The sequence below is a fragment of the Felis catus genome, chromosome A1, assembly GCF_018350175.1.
Source record: "Felis catus isolate Fca126 chromosome A1, F.catus_Fca126_mat1.0, whole genome shotgun sequence".
Lineage (NCBI taxonomy): Eukaryota > Metazoa > Chordata > Mammalia > Carnivora > Felidae > Felis > Felis catus.
Window position 1 is genome coordinate 218,311,788 of NC_058368.1, and position 21,252 is coordinate 218,333,039.

General features: G+C 36.1%; 1 long non-coding RNA gene across 1 annotated transcript; it reads left to right on the forward strand.

The window, feature by feature from the left end:
• The first annotated feature begins 5,339 nt into the window (after nucleotides 1-5,339).
• Nucleotides 5,340-10,176, forward strand: LOC109493093. The gene is made up of 3 exons (XR_002147125.3): nucleotides 5,340-5,459; nucleotides 6,926-7,058; nucleotides 9,772-10,176. It is a non-coding gene; the product is annotated as an uncharacterized LOC109493093 (long non-coding RNA).
• Nucleotides 10,177-21,252: the final 11,076 nt, after the last annotated feature.

Below are 21,252 nucleotides of genomic sequence, written 5' to 3' on the forward strand. Positions count from 1 at the left end.
AGTACACATGGGAATTGGTATAGTCATGTTCAGACATATTTAATGTAAGATAAAATTGCAGATGTCATAGATGGTAATTTAATTTATAATTACAAATAAATAGCATGCTAAGTTTTTAACAGAACTTACTAATTTTATTATTGGCTCTCTTATTCCACTATCGAGAGAAACATTGCTTGATGCTTACTTTTATCTAGGTATTTTTCTATGAAATTATAAGTTTAACTGACCCGAATATTTTGTTCTTCTTTTCATTTTTATTTTATATATTAAAAAAAATATTCTTAATCCAGTAGTCCAATTGGTTGTACTGAATACTTGTTCACAAGGTCTATTCTTGAATAGATCAAGGGAAATCCACTGACATGTCATAGTACTTTTGTTGCCTCAAGGAAACAAGTTATAGTTTCAATTCAATGGTATTCGAAAATGCACCCATCGTAAACAATCTATTTTTTAATCTTTATTTTGTATTTGGGTCTACTGTCTTCCTACACTGCTATAGCCTAGGTAAAAAATAAGGTTTACTACCCTTAAAAATGTAGACAAGTTTATGCCAAAGACCAACAAGAATGAAAAGGTAGAGAAAGAAAAAGGAAAAACAACAACAAATCTCTTCCTTTCTTCTTTTCTCTTGTTTTGAGATATAACTGAAATAAAACATTGTATAAGTTTAATTTACCTAATGCGTTCATTTGACCCACTTATATATTACACTATGATTACCACCATAGTGTCAGTTTTTCATTTTAAAGATTCCACGTATTAAATGGATATCATAAAGTACATGTCTTATTTCACTTAGCATAATGCCCTTAAGTTGCATTCATATTGTCACAAATGGCTGTATTTGTGAATTTGGGAATGGTTTTTCTCATGGTTGAATGACATTTCATTGCATATGTAAACCATATGTTCTTCATCCAATCATCCACTGATGGACACTTAGGTTGTTGCCATATTGTGGCTGTTGTTAATAATGGTGCAATGAACACAAGAGTGCTTGTGCTTCTATCTCTTTGAGTTAGTAATTTTAATTCCTTTGGATGTATATATCAAAGAAGGATTGCTAGATCATATTTTTTGAGGAAACTTCATAAGGTTTTCCATAGTGGTTGTATTAATTTACATTCCCACTAACAGTGTACAAGGGCTCCCTTTTCTCCACACCCTTATCTTTTGTTTTTTGATGGTAGCCATTCTAGCAGGTGTGAAGTGACATTTCATTGTGGCTTTGACTTGCATTTCCCTGATGATTAGTGGTTTGAGCACCTTTGTGTATACATGCTGGCCATTTGTGTGCCTTCTTTAGAAACAAATATCTATTTGGTCCACCTGCTCATTAAGCATTTGCCCATGTTGTTCTGACTACTTTTCCACAAAGGATTTTATTCTTGCATTTGAGTATAAAAATTAGGCAATCAAGGGGCACCTGGCCGACTTTGGCTCAGGCCATGATCTCGTCGTTGGTTAGTTCGAGCCCCACGTTGGGCTCTGGGCTGAGGGCCCAGAACCTGGAGTCTGCCTCGAATTCTGGGTCTCCCTCTCTCTCTGTTCCTCTCCTGTTCACGCTCTCTCAAAAATAAACATTAAAAAAAGAAAGGAAAGGAAAAGACAAGAAAAGACAAAAAAAGACAAGACAAGAAAATAAAAGAAAAAATTAGGCATTCAAAATTTGTTTCTTTCTTCTTTGAGTGCCAGGAAAAGCAGGTAATGTTTTTTAATTACCTGTTTCCATAATTATATAATTGTTTCACTCAAAGTTAATGTAGGCTTAATTTGTTTAAATTTTATGGTTTATGTTGTATCATAAATTTTACCAATTATGCTTTAAAAATCAGGTCTAAGAAGTTCTTTGCTAGCTATCAATCACAGTCCTTAATGCTTCTTGATTATATCTTTCAGAATTTTTTATATTCATTTATTTAATCTACATTTATATGTTTCTTTAAGTTTTAAAATCATATTTGTTGCATGTTTTAACATTAATAACATTATAAATTATTAAGCAGATTAATAATTTGCTACACATATTACTTAATTTGTATTAAGCTACTTCTGATATATATAACATGAAAATTCTCTTTCTCTCTAGTTGCAAATACAAGTTATCTGCTTAGGTTTAATCACTATTTAACAATTCCTTGTGTTATTTTTTTCTAGAAAATTTTCATTTACATGCAAATATGTATTATACATATGCATATATATACTTATAAATAAATGAATTATTCTATTATACCTTGTATTTGTTAATCTTGCTTCACCACTAATAATTACTTCTGAATGTCACAGGTATCTAATTTATTTCATGTACAACATAATATTCCATTTAAATTATATTAAAATAAATGAAGCTCCCATTCTAAGAAACAATTAAGTTGTCTGCCATTTTACCAGGACAAAAAATACTGTTTTGAAAATTTCATGTAGATTTGTTTGAGTATTTCTATAGGATTAAATTCATAAAAATGGAATTGCTAGATCTAAGTCTATACACTTTTTAAATGTAATAAGGAGATCAGTAAAGTAGTTCATTGCATTTACCCTAGACTGAAAGATTTTAGATTCTTCCAACCATTATGGGTTTTCCACGTGGCAAATGAGAAGCGAAATATTTTAAGCTACAAGTCTGTCAAACATGGCCTACACAGCACAACAAAACCGGCACAGAATGTTAAATAGGATTCTTCCTGGTTTGGTGTTTTATCTGAGAACACATAGTTAAAAGAAGCATGTGCTTTGTATCTCCAGTTTTAAAATGGGTAACTATATTGATAAACAGTTTAGTTGATCAGTATCTCCAAAGTGGTTTTACCACCCTTAAGTCATTTTCAGACTTGGTAGAGGGTAAGTGAGGAATTAATAAATAAGATAGTTGAATGAGTTTTCAAGATCCAAGGATTTTATGGCCCCGTGAGGAAGGTGGAGTTTCCTCCCCACAACTGTAAGCACAGTGAAGAGGGTGTCATGTGACGACTTTGGAGGGCAACATCTCTGAAATATTCAACTGACAAGTTCCAAAAGTAAGTGGCTGACTGGAGCTGACACAGCAAAAGTTAAAAGAGAGTGAGAGAGGGAGAGAGAGAAAGAGAGAGAGAGATGGATTTGGACCTGTCCCTTCTTGGTTTTCAGTGTAAGTATGCTAGAATTTTCCTCATGTCCAAGTAAATCTTTGGAGACACATTGCAGTTTTAAACTTTAAAGGTAGCTAGCCACCATGGCTTGCCTGAAGGTATAAGATTACTGCTCAGAAAAAGTTTCTGTGGAATAAACTGATAGAAAACAGGGGTAAAGATGTATTGCTAAGAGGAATGGCCAACTAGATGAGACACATCCTGCTGTGAGTATCCGCCAGTGGGTGAACCCAAGGATTTGAATTAACCAAGGGCACCAAAGAGGTGACAGAGGTGACAGAGACAGCTTTGGACTTCCTGAAGCAAGATTTAAAGCAAACAAGCTGGCATATTTTTTCCCCTTCTTTTCTTCTAAAATAACTTTTTCCTGGCCCCAACACAAGAGAGGATATAAAAGCAACTACTGAGTTCGGGAGAGTTTGGAATTTCAAAGATTAAAGAAACCAACTATAACCCATTCCTTCTCCACTAGTCTTCTAATTTACAGTGAGAATTAACGGATTTTTGAACCACTAATAGACAATATTTGAAAAAAATGCACAAATTTATCTTTAGAGTGTTCTTATTTCATTTTAACATATGTTCTCAAATGTAATTAATGTATTCATACGGAGACTATAAATTTTGTTGTTATTCTACAAAAAATTAAAAAATACACGCTTAGGTCTGTTTTAAGTACTTTACGTGTTGTGATCAATGAAGAAAGTGTGGCCCCAGCTGCCATTTTGCCTTCCCAGCAGGCCACATGCAGTGGCAGATTTTTGTGGGGTATAAAGGCCTGGACATTTCAGCACAACTAGAGAAAACTTTGCAAGACTATTCTTTCTGCAAAGTTTCCCCGACTGATCCGTTGAGGTGGTTGCCAGGCCTGCTTTCTGCTGAACTACTCCCTTTGGTGCATTTTTACTTTCATCTCCTTCCTCGCACAGGTGTTAAATCTAAGAGCACTTAAAACATCATGCCAGCTAAATTGTATCCCAAAGTCTGCACCAGAAGCACCCAATCAGCAATATATCTTATAATTCAGTTAATATTAAAACAACTTTCTGATCAGAGAACTATTAATATTCTCATTTGAAGATAATGAAATATAGATGCATATATTTTTAAATAAATTGGTAAACATAAGTGAATGCTTCAAAAAAACTTAAAGAGTCTTAGTTTAAGAAATTTTAAAAAGTACTCTAGAGAGCAGACCTAGGAAGGACAATAGTACATTTAAACACCTTTTTCAACCAAACCAACAGGATATCTATGGAACAAGCAACATTGTTTTGCCACATAATAAGACTTCTTATTTTCCTCTCTGATCATTTTTGAAACACTAAACATCTGTCTGTTATGTCAAACATCATGACTTGACCATTTTTCTATACTTTAGATTTGCTTTTTGATTTTGTGTGTCTTTACAGGATCAAGGTCTTACTTCCCAGCTTTCAAATATTTTCCCTAGTTTAAACCCTACTCCCCCCTTACTTAAATACCACCTACTAGGTTTAAATATCTATATTTTTCAATATAATGTGTTTTATCCTAGAGTGATGACGAAATCAAGAAATCCCACTGATTCAACTTAAAAAACGATTATTTGTCGATCCGACAAAGTCTCCTGTAATCTGGTGGCTCTTTAGAGACTCATGGACCTAGTGCATGTCCATTGTACAGCACAATCATCTCAAGATGTGATTTCCAACTCTCTTCAGGGTGGAAGGAGAAAGAAAAAAAAATTAGTCCAGGAATCAGGATATATATGCCAGGAGACAGGCATGTCATTTCTTTCTCTTTTTTTAAAATTTTTTTAATCTTTATTTATTTTTGAGAGAGAGACAGAGTGTGAGCAGAGGAGGAGCTGAGGGGAGGGAGACACAGAATCAGAAGCAGGCTCCAGGCCCTGAGCTGTCAGCACAGAGATCCACATGGGGCTCAAACTCTCATGAACCAAAGTCGGATGCTTAACCAACTAAGCCACCCAGGTGCCCCTCTCAATCATGTCATTTCTGTTTAAAATTCTTTAGGAAGAACTAGCTTCTACCTTAAGTATAAGAGGCTCAGGAAACAGCCTGCTGGGCTTCCTGTAAGAAGCGGCACACCAGGTATTGATGAGCACTGGTAATGTTTATAATCTCCATGTGGACCAACCCTATGACTCAAATGTCTGTCTATTATGACTCTGTATTTAGAATGCTCCAGTCACTTTCCAGACGATAAAAGAACAGGATATGATTACATCAGTCCAAATTCTCCAAATCACTCTAAAGGAAACATATGGATACCAAACACTTGGTATTCAGACCATTTTTTCTCTTATCCATTGCATCATAGGTATGTTTGGCAGTATTCATAAATTATTAATTCATGTTCAAATAGTTGAAAAGAGTTTTTAGGAATGTTATTGATGTTTGAGTAGACCATACAAAACATCTTTCTGTGTTGATTATCTTGTAATAACCTTTGGAAAGTTTCACAGTGTCATAGAAACAAATAGTATTTTGAATATGGTGAGTTCTCAGTAGTTATTTGCTTAAGGATTAATTATTACATTGTGTCTTGAAATTACAGTTAAAATTGCAGAACATATGTCCCCTTTCCCAGAGACTGGTTAGCTTTTCAATGCATTTATATTTGTAATTGTGCATTTCAACAATTAGAAGTAGTTACCATTTGAAAAACTAAAACCATTGTTGATGCACCTTATAGGATTAATTCAATTTAATACTACAAGCATGTATCAGCTGTATCCAAAGTACAAACCAGCAAGATTATAAGAACAAAACAAAATGATTAAAATATATGCTGTCAATTATACCTTTATCTTTTAAAATTTTACTTTAATGTCTATTTATTATTGGCAGACAGAGAAAGACAGAGCATGAGCATGGGAGGGGCACAGAGAGGAGGAGATGTGGAATCTGAAGCAGACTCCAGGCTCTGAGCTGTTAGCACAGAACCAGACGCGGGGCTCGAACTCATAAACTGCGAGATCATGACCTGAGCTGAAGTCGGATGCTTAACTGACTGAGCCACCCAGGCGCCCCAAATTATACCTTTATCTTAAAGACAAAGATTTACTGAAGCTGTAAGATTATAGAAGAAAATAATCGAAAAACTATCTAGGTTTACATGTTATTTTTTGTAAGTGAGAGAATGAGAGTACATGAGCAGAGGAACAGGACAGAGAGAGAGAGAGAGAGAGAGAGAAAGAATCTCAAGCAGCCTCCTCGTTCAGTGCAGAGCCCAACACAGGGCTTGATACAACAACCCTGGGATCATGACCTATGAACTGAGCTGAAATGAAGAGTCAGATGCTCAACCAACTTAGCCACCTAGGAGCTACCACAGGTTAATATTAACTACACATTTTACACTCCAAATCATTAAAAAAATAAGACAGATACTATATTAAGAGCAAATAATTGCTTGTTTACTTGATCTAGGGTGTATTTAGTTAGTGTTCAATGGTTAAGTACATAGGTTGAATATATTAAATCTATGCATCTCAGACATATTAGAATGATTGATTTATAAGGTCACTTCTTATTCTAAAGAGTTCAATTGTATAATTCCAAAAAACCATATGCCTAACCTTATTGCAAGAATCATAGACTAAACTGAAACTTTTCTTATGGGTCAGAGGATGCCTTGGGCACATAGGCTACATACCAGCAATTCTATTATTGACTCAGCTATAGATCATTTTGATTTGGCATGAAAACTAGCCACTTAATCTTTTCTGCTCTAGTTCCCTCAGTTGAGGATCAAAAAAATGTTTCTGTTTGATTGTCTTATAGAGAGGACATTTATGTCATGCTGTTAGCTCTAATCACCTATAGAAAAAACTTGGCCAGCGATACATGGCTTCCTGTTTCCCAGCTGTGTTTTCCAACTGTTCCTTCTGCTAAGGTATTTTTGGGGGTATAACAGGTAAGTAAAAAACCTTATGATGAAAAGAACTGATAATAATATGATAGAGGTTAAGCAATTTCTTGACAAACATAAACCTGGAGGAGAAGAAAGAGGATTGCCGGTGACAGATAGAAGCCAACTGTATTGAAGTAAGTGGCCAGGGAAACAAAAGCAGACCAGAGTCTCGATCTGGGTCCACCTAAGAGCCTGATGGTAAACAGCAAATAAGACTGCAAAGTCTGAGTGGACTACAGCTACCCCGTACTTTACCAGGAATATTAAAGAAGAATTAAGTGTGTATAGATTATTTTGATTCATGGGCATATATTATAGGATGATATTGCTAATATATTGATGGAGCCAAAAAGTTTATGCTTTTTAAATAAGAAATTAACAGGAACACTCAAAAATGGTAATGAGCACTTCCTCAAAGATTCCAACATTTATATTTGCCTTTACATATGAATATTGGCATCCTATTATTAAAGAAAGCCAATACAAGGCTTAGAGTTTATTAAACTTTTGCAGAATATATTTATATCACTTTAGACTTCATTAACTCGATGAGAGCTAACTGCATCTACAAGTAGCTTAAGGCTATGGTTTCAATCTGGCCAGGCCTGTCATCCTGTGGTATTACTGTGGAAATGCACCTCACTGGGATACAAAATATCATAAAGAAGAAGGTGAGGAAAAATCCAGGGACATACCAAGTGAAGTGGTTTTTCTGGTAGCAAAGGAAGAAGCAGGAAGTATCTAAGTGTATTCCAATGAGAGGAGACAAGAGCGTTTACTAAAATCAGATGCTTGAAGGAGGTATCTGCTCACCAAGGTCTTATGTCTTATACTATCTTGCTGTAAACTATCTTTACAACAGTAATTGAAAAGCAACAATGACAACAAAAACAAACTCTGTTTTCCCATTTTAGTCTTCACTGATATACCTTACTACAAAAAAATAAAATAAAATAAAATGTTTTAAAATCCAAAGAGTAAGTCCTGCTCAAACGATAGCTCTCTAATTAGGTCCTAATATGAGTGAATAGCCTGTAAAAGGCAGTCAGGAAACATTTTTTTTTTTCTAAATGGTTATTTATTTTTGAGAAGGAGATCGAGAACGAGTTGGGGAGGAGCAGAGAGAGAGGGAGACAGAATCCCAAGCAGGTTCCACACTGTCAGCACAGAGCCTGATGCAATGCTTGAACCCAAAAACTGTGAGATCATGACCTGAGCTGAAATTAAAAGGTGGATGCTTAACCTCAGTGGATGCTGGGCCACCCAGGTATCCTGGGTAAAAAAAAAGTTTATTTATTTATCTTGAGAGAGAGAGTGAGCATGCAAGCAGGGGAGGGACACAGAGAGAGAATCCCAAGCAGGCTCCACACCATCAGCCCAGAGCCCCATCTGGGGCAACCACCTCAGGAACCATGAGATCATGACCTGAGCCTATTTCAAGAGTTAGATGCTTAACAGACTGAGCCACCCAGGTGCCTACAGGAAACAAAATTTTAATGTGATGCCCCAAATATTGGGGGAAGGACACCAAATTTACAGTGATAGAGGTTTTGTCTAGATTTGTTATTGTAGTATATAACATGATAACTTTTATTTGGAAAAAATAAAATTTACAGAAAATTATAAGAGCAAGAATATTACAAAGAATACCTATAAGCTTTTATCCAGTACATTACTATTTTATCCATTCATACATGTAGTTATTTTTAATTTGCTCCCTCAATCTCTCTCTGTCTCCATACACACACACACACACACACACACACACACACACACACACGTGTGCACACGCACACACATATTCACTCACACACAAACACATGATTTTTGAAACATCTGAGAAGTTAAATACATTGTGGCCCTCTGTCCCTAAATATTTAAATATTTCTTTTAATAATAGTGAAATTCACACTGCAGTTATCAACCTGAGTACATTTACAAGTAACATTTTACCTAATTACTTCCCATGATACAATTTTGTTGTTTGAACCAATGATGTTCGTTACAGTATTTTCCCTTCCACTAATGATCTCAGTATAAAATTAGGTATTGCATGGTATACTATAATGTTGATAGAGATAAATGGAGATTGATGTGAAAAAGAATGCTATTAAATTCACCTGCTTAAATGCCACTGTTTTTCCTCTAATATATATCTAGGCTATATCTTGTATAATAGGAAAAATGAGATAACATCATCTTTTTATCTAAGACTGTTTTTAATACTTTGTTAGTTTTTTTTTCAACAAATGTGTTGATGACTATATCAAATATTTTATATTAATTAACCCATTTATTTATTTAGCATGTATTTAATGAGTGCTTACTATATGTTGGGATTTTTATTGACAAGCTGGGGATATACAGATGAACTCATAGGAAAGCTCCCTGCTGAGAATAGTAGAAACTGAGGTCAGAGAAGGCAGAAATCATATCATAAAAGGTATTGTAAGTCTTGATAAAGAGTTTGGAATGTATTACAAATATTCGAATAAGTCATTAATGGTTGAGACAGTGCAATGACTTATATTATAGAAATATAAATCCGGATACTGCTTTTAAAACAGATTTTAGAGTGTTTGGTAAATTGGTTGTAAAGGTGAATACAATTCTCCACTCTTCTCGCCCCACCTCCCCAAGCCCCTATATCATGTCCACAATCTTTGCAACGTGTCTTTGCAACAACTCTCATCATTTCTATTTCTCTACCCATTAGTCTGGCTTGGCCTTGCAACTTTTGGCCAATGGAATGTGCCAGAGTGACAGCATTCCAGATCTGAGCCTAAGCCTCATAAGGCATAGCACACTTCTGTTCTCTCACTTGGACCTCTTAGATCGTCATGAAAAGACACCCAGGCTGGTCTCCTGGATGAAGTGATGTGTGAAATGGAGCCAATAGTCTAAGCTGAGGGTATCTTAACATCAGCCAACAGCCAGCTGACTGTCAGACATGTCAGTGTGCCTAAGCCAAGCCCAGAACTTCTTTGCCAAGCCTACTGAAGATCTTTTATCTTCTACTCGTCAACAAAATTAATGCCTTCGTGTCTGTGATAATTTGAGTTACCCAATGGAAATAATTCTAGAACAACTATTGCTTATTCTAATAAAGCTCTACTTGGGGAAAAAATAAATTGGCATTCTTTATTTATTTTATTTTTAATTTGATGTAAAAATTCTTTTCCTATCTTTTAATTCAGATTTATCTTGAAAACAAAGTATGTGGAAATGATTAAATGCATGTTTAAATAAAGACCTTTCCTCCTGGTTTTGTTATACAATGCCACAATATTAGAAGCATACTGTAGGCAATAAGCTACTAATTTTCAGCTGCTTTTAAATGTCAGGGATTACTTTTTAAAGCTTTTTTGTATTAAGAAAGCACAAATTACCATTTCATTTTTTTCTCTTATTGATGAGCATAACAGGATAATTTATGTGTATAATTTTGTTGTTGTTGAAACTCTATAAAATGTCATTCATATAGCATATGAACTTTTACAAAGTAGAAAATAAAGCATGAATAAAGCTTTAGGAAATACTTTTCTAATACATTGAAGACTATCACAATTACCTTTGAAGAGTTAAGGAAATGATAAAGGGTTTTGATGAGCTGTTTAAGTATAAATTACTCATCACACTGATATAACATTTTATTTTAATGTCCATGATGGTTAATTTTATGTATCAGCTTGACTGGGCTATGGAGTACCAGATATTTAATTAAACTTTATTCTGGGTGTGTCTGTGAGGGTGTTTGTGGAAAAGATTAACATTTGAATTCGTGAAATATACAAATTAAATTATCCTCCACAATGTGGGTGGGCCCTAACCAATCCATTCAAAGATTGAATAGAACTAAATTCAGAGTAAGAGAGAATCCACTCTCTGTCTTTGTGCTGGGACATTGGTCTTCTCTTGCCTTTGGACCAGAAATTACACCATCAGGTCTTCTTCCTTTAGGCCTTTGTACTTAGACTAGAACTATACCATTTGTCTCTAAGCTTAAAGTAAAGGGGAAGTATAAAGTGCCAGAAATGCATTCACTCATTCATTCAGCAAAATAGACTGAACGTCTGTTAGATGACAGAAAATATTCTATATAGTATAAATGAAAATTTTAAAAAAATAATAAAACAACTTCCTTCTTAAAGTTTTTATTTTGTTAGAGAAAACAATTAAAAATATATTAATAAAATCTGTGATATGTTATATACTTCTAAGAAGATATATTTTTATTGAAAATGTGGCATTTGAATAAAAACCTGAAAGAGGTGCATAAGTGAGCAGTTTAGATGTTTGAAGAGGGATCCCTCAGGCTGATGAAAGAGTAGGAATACAGCCCTTGAGGGGAGTACATATCTGCAGTGCATAAGGAATGACTATTAAGTAATGTTTCATGTATTGTAGATCATTTTAAAGCTTTTGATTTTTACTATGAATGAGATGGGAATAGAGTGGAGGATTCTGAGTAGTGATTAGCATGATCTGACCTCTACTTTAACAATGTCTTTTTAGCTTTTGGGTTAGGAATAGATAAAATAGGACATATGTAAAAGCAGGGAGACTGTCTGTTGTAATCACCCAAAAGAGTGATGATGATGGCTTGAACCAGGGTGTCAGTCAGTGGGTGTCTAAGAACTAAGTGGGCTTTAGGGGTACCTGGATGGCTCAGTCAGTTAAGTGCCTGACTTTGGCTCAGGTCATTCTCTCACAGTTCACGAGTTTCAGCCCCACATCAGTCTCTCTGCTATCAACATGGAACATGCTTCAGATCTTCTGACCCCTCTCTCTCTGCCCCTCCCCCACTTGTGTGTGTGCACGCATGCACACACTCTGTCTCTGTCTCTCTCTCTCTCTCTCAAAATAAATAAACATTTTTAAAAATCGTGAAAAAATGAACTAAGTTTTAGATATATTTTGAAAGTAGAGATATGTTTTTGAGAGACAATGGTGTGAGAATACTCAAAGATGATTCCAAGTGTCTATAATCTGTGTAACTGGGAAAGTGTACTTCACATTTACTGTGACCAGAAAGACTGTAGGAAGGTCAGATATTCCGTATAATACAAAATCTGTTGGACACAAGTCTGATATCTCTAAGAAGTTAATATATATAAAACAGACAGTTAGACATAAGATTTGGGAACTTATAAGAGATCTCTGGCTGGAAATATATATTTGGAATTTTCTGTGTACAAATGGTAGGTAAAAAACTATTTATTAGACAAGACCAAAGAGCCACCAGGTGCAGATAAAAATATATATCTTCTAAATAACTGAATTTGGGAACATTTCAACATTAAGAAATGATTAAGGAGGAAAATTTAAAGGAGACAAAGGAGAAGTGGTCAATGAGAAAGGAGAAAACCTTGAGGGTGTACTGTTCTGAAGTCTACATGAAAAAAGTATTTATCTGAAGAAAAGAAAAAAAACCCTGGATAAATACAAGGAAAACTGAGAAATGACTAATATGTATAGGAACCAATGTGCTTAGCATCCATGCTGGCAGAATACTGAAGAGGTAAAATTCTATTTGGAATGGTTTAAAAAGTATTGGATGAGAAAAAATTGGGTATAGACAATTTTTTTCAAGAAATTTAATTCCAAGGTGAAAAAGAAAATTGAGCAATAGTTGGAGGAGAAAATGGCATCAAAAGAGAATTTTATGAAAATGTGTGGAAGCTTTTTTAAATTTTTTAAATGGAAATGATCCAATAGTTACCAATAGAATTGACAATGCAGGTGCAGTGTGGGCTTTGGGTAGTTTCTATTTACTAAGGGAAGAATTTGCCTTTGCCTGTAGCATAGCCGATTCTTTCTAAGTAAAAGGAGTTCTGGGAACTTTCTTATAACTTGAGAAGTAAGAGAAGAAAATGCAGTAGGGAAATATAGTACTTTTCCCAGGCATCACTCAGGATCTTTTTCAGGTATCATTTTCTCCTGGAATGTATCACAATTTCTAGTGTCCTGTTTATCCATTTCTTTCCTAGAGATGGGGAGTGCTAGTATGAATTTGTCACATAAATAGAACCATGTTTTTTTAAATTTTTTTCAATGTTTATTTATTTTTGACAGAGCGTTAGCAGGGGAGGGGTAGAGAGAGAGGGAGACAAAGAATCTGAAGCAGGCTCAAGGCTCTGAGCTGTCAGCACAGAGCCCGATGTGGGGCTCAAACTCACAAGCTGTGAGATCATGTCCTGAACAGAAGTCAGATACTTAACCAACTGAGCCACCCATGTACCCCATAAGGGAAGATTTAGTAAGAAGATTAAATGTAGTTTGTAGGAATTCTTTTGGTTCTGTTTGCTTCCACACAGCTTGGGGTATGGAAATTGAGGGTGCTTCCACTAGGGAGACTATCCAAGCAGATTCCTTTTCCCTTTCTTTTCATGTTTCATCTGTTTCATCTCACAGGGGCTCACTGACACAGGGACTGGAGACACTACCTGAAGAATACTTGAGTAGGAGTCCTAAGCAAGACCAATATATTGAAATTTAATCGCAAGATATTTCTTAACTCATTTTTATTATGTTGTCTGTAGCCAAAGAATATATTAACATATTAGTCTTTTAAAAGAATACAAAGGAAGGGGTGCCTGGGTGGCTCAGTCGGTTGTGCATTCGACTTCAGTTCAGGTCAAGATCTCATGGTTTGTGAGTTCGAGCCCCGTGTCGGGCTCTGTGCTGACAGCTCACAGCCTGGAGCCTGCTTCAGATTCTGTCTTCCTCTCTCTGGCCCTCCCCCACTCATGCTCTGTCTCACTCTCTCTCTCAAAAATAAAATAAAAAGAAACATTAATTTTTTTTAAAAGAATACAAAGGAAGCTTGATGATTTGCTTTGGGGCCTAATCTGGCATGCAGTCCAGGAAAAAGAAAGTTCATGACATGGTTCAGACCACCTTAATATTGGCATTTGTATGCAAAACAACATGTTAATAAAGATGATTACCTTATCAGTCATTGGATACTTCTCATATGTGATCTTTGGGAAATTTTTGGATATGGTACCTGAAAGCAGAAAAAAATTCCAGTGTTTGCAGGCTTCCTGGAAAATTATCATCTCAATATTAACTATTAACATATTTACAATGTTTTGGAAGACAATGTAGAAAATTTCAATATCATGCGTTGTCAAATTTTATTTAAAATTCATTTTCTCCAGGCTTTCTTTGTTAATTAACGATTTGAGAATATTCAGTTAGTCCCTTTTGCCCAAAAGTCGTTAACCTACAGATTTAAACATCTTTTGAGAAAGCATTAACTATTTTATTTTTCCTGAAACATAATTTTGGTAATTGACAAATTCCATGATTATAATCAGGAATAGGTTACTTAGGTACCAATGAAATATACTGCCATTCTTTCTAATTTTTAATTCTTGTTTCTTATTTTTGATGGTACTCATTTTTTTCATTCTTCATCCTTTAACTTTATTTCTTCCTGCCTACTTGGATTAGATAAACTCTGTTAGCCCTAAAAGAATATTCAATTATAAATTCTATAGATACACAAATATTTTTAATTATTCCATATGAAAATGAACTGAAAACTCTAATGTGCATATCAACGTAGAATTCACACTTTGGAATATAAAATTAACTTTAATATTTAAAATACCTCAACCCAATATTTGCAATCATAAAGGAAAATGGAAGAAAAAGGAGCAACTGTCTTTTGATTTGATATCACCATTTGTTCTATTTTCCTGTGGGGAATTCATATAGAAGTGCAAGGACAATAAATTGTCAGGTTCAAATTAAAATTTATACCTTGAGATAAAAATAAGAGGCACAAGAAAACAACATAGATCTTTTCAACAGAAGGCCTCCTGTTGCTCCTGATACTATGGGGTCCAAAGGTCCTATGAATTAGTTACTCTCTTGACACATTGTTGGGAACTTATTGCCAGCCTTCTTCCTTACAGAAAGCCTTTGATGTTTGGAAAAATAGGAAGCAAATTGTATTTTACCTTCATTTTAAAACTCTGAGGCAACTCTAAACAAAACGCATTTCTTGTGCTTCCATTATTTTTTATGGTATACTATAAATGAAATACTTTTGTGGTAAAACTCTTCTCTTAATTAATGAATACACTTCTTCTTCTCTATTTCTGTCTTATTGTTGAAACCACCTTCATGTCTCTATATTTGCAAATTGAAATTTTGGTTCCAGTTCTGATTCATACATCACTATTTTTGTTCAAAGAATCACCAATGTTTTACAGTTTCACTCCTCAACTATTATTTTAACCATCACATCATATCGATTTCTATGATCAAAACCATTTGTATATTTTTATTTCTTCTACTCATATCATTTAAATATGGAAATTATAATTGATCATGGATTTGTATTTTCAATTCAGATATTAGTTTTCAACTATTCAGAATGATTTCGACATCACGTTAACCTTCTGTTCAAAAAGTTCAAGAACCCACCATGCACTGTCCAAATTCCAGTAAGTTTTTCACAAAAGAGGTATAATGAGATCATTAAATATTGATCTAATGGAAATCCAATATAATGAAAATACACAAACAAAAGGATATACATTAAAAATAATTATGAAATATTAAGAATTTTGCTAGCATTCTAGATTTTGTGTAAGAAAGATTTTTTTGTCCACTTATATTTTTTATAGAAATAATGAAATTGGTAACTAACAAGGGTGGAGGAGCATGTGATAAAGGGATAAGAAAAATAATCCCAAACTGAAAGCAAACAAGACAAATAAATTAAAGGGTATTTCTGGTAAATAAATTAATGAAATATAAGAAGAATAATGAAAATAATTTGTCCAAGTAACATTTGAACATATACTTTAACTATAAACCCTCAGCTAAAACCAACATACAAACATACACACAGGTATTCCTATTGAAAGCTAAGTATGTTTGAGATAGTGGTACGTATTTAGTAATTCTTTAACACCATCTTCTGTAATTATAGGATTGAGCAACAAACAAATATATTATCGCTTAGAACTGGCTTCCTCAATAGGAAAGAAGGGAAATATCAATCAGGAAGACAGGGAAGAACAATGTAGGATTAGATTTCATTAAAAAGTATAAATGTAACTCCTGATTATGTGTATGTATGTGTGCATATGCATACATATATACACATACAGACACATTATTTCTGATATATGTATATATGTGTATATTTACATATTTATATATACTTCAGAGTGTATGTGTGTGTGTGTGTGTGTGTGTGTGTGTGTGTGTACCTTTCTAGTATAAAGCTGAGAAACAAAACCAATGAGTTAAAAAATTCCCCTAAACTCATATAGCTGATGTACATTGGAGGTAGTATTTAAAACGCAGCACATGCTCCAAAAGTATTTGGCTGATTATAATGTAAGTCAGAATTCAGGTATTACAGATGTATATTAATTTTTATTATGTAAAATGTGAACACTGTTACTTACCAGTTAAAATAGAAGCTAAAGTTGCATTCATAACATTGAAACTATGTTTGAATGTTAATATATGTTAAAAAGAATAATTGTAGTCTTCTAAAAGTAAACATACAGCAAAAGCTCAAAAGTGAATCACTTATATATTTATTTTCCAAAAAAAAGTTATAGTAAAAAGGAAATGGATAAAATTATGGTAGCCAAAGAGAATTTAAAAAATATATATATTCGACTGCTGAGGGAAGATGGCGGCGTAGGAGGACGCTGGGCTCACCGCGCGTCCTGCTGATCACTTAGATTCCACCCACACCTGCCTAAATAACCCAGAAAATCACCAGAAGACTAGCAGAATGGAGTCTCTGGAGCCAAGTGCAGAGGAGAGGCCCACGGAAGAGGGTAGGAAGGGCGGAGAGGCGGTGCGTGCTCCACGGACTGGCGGGAGGGAGCCGGGGCGGAGGGGCGGCCCTCCGGCCAAGCAGAGCCCCCGAGTCTGGCTTGCAAAAGCGGAGGGGCCGGGTGGACTGTGTTCCAACAGCAAGCCCGACTTAGCGTCTGGGAGGTCATAAGTGAACAGCTCTGCTCAGAAAGCGGGAAGGCTGGAGGACAAAGGGAGGGAGAGCTGCTGAGACCCCGGACGACAGAGCTCAGTTTGGTGGGGAACAAAGGCGCTTGCCAGCGCCATCTCCCCCGCCCATCCCCCAGCCAAAATCCCAAAGAGAACCAGTTCCTGCCAGGGAACTTGCTCCATCCGCGCAAACACCCAACTCTGTGCTTCTGCGGAGCCAAACCTCCGGCAGCGGACCTGACTCACTCCTGCTGCCACAGGGCCCCTCCTGAAGTGGATCACCTAAGGAGAAGCGAGCTAAGCCTGCCCCTCCTGCCCCCGTGCACCTTGCCTACCCACCCCAGCTAATACGCCAGATCCCCAGCATCACAAGCCTGGCAGTGTGCAAGTAGCCCAGACAGGCCACCCCACCCCACAGTGAATCCCACCCCTAGGAGAGGGGAAGAGAAGGCACACACCAGTCTGACTGTGGCCCCAGCGGTGGGCTGGGGGCAGACATCAGGTCTGACTGCGGCCCCGCCCACCAACTCCAGTTATACACCACAGCACAGGGGAAGTGCCCTGCAGGTCCTCACCACGCCAGGGACTATCCAAAATGACCAAGCGGAAGAATTCCCCTCAGAAGAATCTCCAGGAAATAACAACAGCTAATGAGCTGATCAAAAAGGATTTAAATAATATAACAGAAAGTGAATTTAGAATAATAGTCATAAAATTAATCGCTGGGCTTGAAAACAGTATACAGGACAGCAGAGAATCTCTTGCTACAGAGATCAAGGGACTAAGGAACAGTCACGAGGAGCTGAAAAACGCTTTAAACGAAATGCATAACAAAATGGAAACCACCACGGCTCGGATTGAAGAGGCAGAGGAGAGAATAGGTGAATTAGAAGATAAAGTTATGGAAAAAGAGGAAGCTGAGAAAAAGAGAGATAAAAAAATCCAGGAGTATGAGGGAAAAATTAAAGAACTAAGTGATACACTAAAAAGAAATAATATACGCATAATTGGTATCCCAGAGGAGGAAGAGAGAGGGAAAGGTGCTGAAGGGGTACTTGAAGAAATAATAGCTGAGAACTTCCCTGAACTGGGGAAGGAAAAAGGCATTGAAATCCAAGAGGCACAGAGAACTCCCTTCAGACATAACTTGAATCGATCTTCTGCACGACATATCATAGTGAAACTGGCAAAATACAAGGATAAAGAGAAAATTCTGAAAGCAGCAAGGGGTAAACGTGCCCTCACATATAAAGGGAGACCTATAAGACTCGTGACTGATCTCTCTTTTGAAACTTGGCAGGCCAGAAAGAATTGGCACGAGATTTTCAGGGTGCTAGACAGAAAAAATATGCAGCCGAGAATCCTTTATCCAGCAAGTCTGTCATTTAGAATAGAAGGGGAGATAAAGGTCTTCCCAAACAAACAAAAACTGAAGGAATTTGTCACCACTAAACCAGCCCTACAAGAGATCCTAAGGGGGACCCTGTGAGACAAAGTCCCAGAGACATCACGACAAGCATAAAACATAGAGACATCACAATGACTCTAAACCCGTATCTTTCTATAATAACACTGAATGTAAATGGATTAAATGCGCCAACCAAAAGACATAGGGTATCAGAATGGATAAAAAAACAAGACCCATCTATTTGCTGTCTACAAGAGACTCATTTTAGACCTGAGGACACCTTTAGATTGAGAGTGAGGGGATGGAGAACTATTTATCATGCGACTGGAAGCCAAAAGAAAGCTGGAGTAGCCATACTTATATCAGACAAACTAGACTTTAAAGTAAAGGCTGTAACAAGAGATGAAGAAGGACATTATATAATAGTTACAGGGTCTATCCATCAGGAAGAGCTAACAATTATAAATGTCTATGCGCTGAATACTGGAGCTCCCAAATATATAAAACAATTACTCATAAACATAAGCAACCTTATTGATAAGAATGTGGTAATTGCAGGGACTTTAACACCCCACTTGCAGAAATGGACAGATCATCTAGACACACGGTCAATAAAGAAACAAGGGCCCTGAATGAGACATTGGATCAGATGGACTTGACAGATATATTTAGAACTCTGCATCCCAAAGCAACAGAATATACTTTCTTCTCGAGTGCACATGGAACATTCTCCAAGATAGATCATATACTGGGTCACAAAACAGCCCTTCATAAGTTTACAAGAATTGAAATTATACCATGCATACTTTCAGACCACAATGCTATGAAGCTTGAAATCAACCACAGAAAAAAGTCTGGAAAACCTCCAAAGGCATAGAGGTTAAAGAACACCCTACTAAAGAATGAATGGGTCAACCAGGCAATTAGAGAAGAAATTAAAAAATATATGGAAACAAACGAAAATGAAAATACAACAATCCAAATGCTTTGGGACACAGCGAAGGCAGTCCTGAGAGGAAAATGCATTGCAATCCAGGCCTATCTCAAGAAACAAGAAAAATCCCAAATACAAAATCTAACAGCACACCTAAAGGAACTAGAAGCAGAACAGAAAAGGCAGCCTAAACCCAGCAGAAGAAGAGAAATAATAAAGATCAGAGCAGAAATAAACAATATAGAATCTAAAAAAACTGTAGAGCAGATCAACGAAACCAAGAGTTGGTTTTTTGAAAAAATAAACAAAATTGACAAACCTCTAGCCAGGCTTCTCAAAAAGAAAAGGGAGATGACCCAAATAGATAAAATCATAAATGAAAATGGAATTATTGCAACCAATCCCTCAGAGATACAAACAAGTATCAGGGAATACTATGAAAAATTATATGCCAACAAATTGGACAACCTGGAAGAAATGGACAAATTCCTGAACACCCACACTCTTCCAAAACTCAATCAGGAGGAAATAGAAAGCTTGAACAGACCCATAACCAACGAAGAAATTGAATCGGTTATCAAAAATCTCCCAACAAATAAGAGTCCAGGACCAGATGGCTTCCCAGGGGAGTTCTACCAGACGTTTAAAGTAGAGATAATACCTATCCTTCTCAAGCTATTCCGAGAAATAGAAGGGAAGGAAAACTTCCAGACTCATTCTATGAAGCCAGTATTACTTTGATTCCTAAACCAGACAGAGACCCAGTAAAAAAAGAGAACTACAGGCCAATATCCCTGATGAATATGGATGCAAAAATTCTCAATAAGATACTAGCAAATCGAATTCAACAGCATATAAAAAGAATTATTCACCATGATCAAGTGGGATTCATTCCTGGGATGCAGGGCTGGTTCAACATTCGCAAATCAATCAACGTGATACATCACATTAACAAAAAAAAAAGAGAAGAACCATATGATCCTGTCAATCGATGCAGAAAAGGCCTTTGACAAAATCCAGCACCCTTTGTTAATAAAAACCCTTGAGAAAGTCGGGATAGAAGGAACATACTTAAAGACCATGAAAACCATTTATGAAAAGCCCACAGCTAACATCATCCTCAACGGGGAAAAACTGAGAGCTTTTTCCCTGAGATCAGGAACACGACAGGGATGCCCACTCTCACCGCTGCTGTTTAACATAGTGCTGGAAGTTCTAGCATCAGCAATCAGACAACAAAAGGAAATCAAAGGCATCAAAATTGGCAAAGATGAAGTCAAGCTTTCACTTTTTGCAGATGACATGATATTATACATGGAAAATCCGATAGACTCCACCAAAAGTCTGCTAGAACTGATACATGAATTCAGCAAAGTTGCAGGATACAAAATCAATGTACAGAAATCAGTTGCATTCTTATACACTAACAATGAAGCAACAGAAAGACAAATAAAGAAACTGATCCATTCACAATTGCATCAAGAAGCATAAAATACCTAGGAATAAATCTAACCAAAGATGTAAAGGATCTGTATGCTGAAAACTATAGAAAGCTTATGAAGGAAATTGAAGAAGATTTAAAAAAATGAAAAGACATTCCCTGCTCGTGGATTGGAAAAATAAATATTGTCAAAATGTCAATACTACCCAAAGCTATCTACACATTCAATGCAATCCCAATCAAAATTGCACCAGCATTCTTCTTGAAACTAGAACAAGCAATCCTAAAATTCATATGGAACCACAAAAGGCCCCGATTAGCCAAAGGAATTTTGAAGAAGAAGACTAAAGCAGGAGGCATCACAATCCCAGACTTTAGCCTCTACTACAAAGCTGTCATCATGAAGACAGCATGGTATTGGCACAAA